Source organism: Mandrillus leucophaeus, unplaced genomic scaffold (assembly GCF_000951045.1).
Source record: "Mandrillus leucophaeus isolate KB7577 unplaced genomic scaffold, Mleu.le_1.0 Scaffold93, whole genome shotgun sequence".
NCBI lineage: Eukaryota > Metazoa > Chordata > Mammalia > Primates > Cercopithecidae > Mandrillus > Mandrillus leucophaeus.
This window is the reverse complement of record NW_012110141.1, coordinates 3,439,037-3,439,604: the sequence shown is the minus strand read 5'-3', so window position 1 is coordinate 3,439,604 and position 568 is coordinate 3,439,037. Positions and strand designations below refer to the sequence as shown.

At 65.5% G+C, this 568-nt stretch overlaps 1 protein-coding gene across 1 annotated transcript in view; it reads left to right on the top strand.

Moving 5' to 3' along the window:
* Nucleotides 1–244: 244 nt before the first annotated feature.
* APBA1 (amyloid beta (A4) precursor protein-binding, family A, member 1) overlaps nucleotides 245–568 on the top strand; it is a 230,839-nt gene continuing 230,515 nt past the window's right edge. Inside the window, exon 1 of the mRNA XM_011970151.1 lies at nucleotides 245–376. The gene's annotated coding sequence lies outside the window, so the exon portion shown is untranslated. The remainder of the gene's footprint in view (nucleotides 377–568) is intronic.

The window sequence follows — 568 nt, the reverse complement described above, 5'->3', positions numbered from 1 at the left end:
GCTCAAAGACACTCTTAAGTTCCGATCAACCAGAACTGAGGAGCGGGTAGGAAAACCAAGCCGAGCCTTCCCCGGCTTCACAATACGCAGGCTCTCCGCTGTCCCCGGCCGGACTGGGCAGTTTCCCTGGAGAACTGCAGCCCGGCCCGCTTCGCTCAGGCCCAAACCCGCGCGGCTCTCCCCCTGGCGGGGAACTCGCAGCACTGCGGCGCATTCCGGAGACGCCGTCAGTCTCCGGATTTGAAGCGCAGGCGGTATCTAAGGGGCCTGGGAAGCGGGAAAGCTCGGGAGTCACTCACGAGAGAACACCCTGCAGGAGTCGACCCAGCTGCCTGGCTTCGTGGTCCTGCAGCGTGGCCCGTTGCTTCGCGCAGAGGTTGGCCACAGCTCCTGGCTAGGAAACTGGGGACCCCTTGGTTTGCCACCGAGGAGGGTGGAGGTCCCCGTCAGTCCCCTCGGGGATGCAGCCGCATTTTCCCCTCCGTGCGTCTGGCCGGGAACCAGAGGATAGGGCTGTGGAACACAGGCAGGGCGGGCCCTTCGGAACCCGGACGCGAGGGGAGGCGAG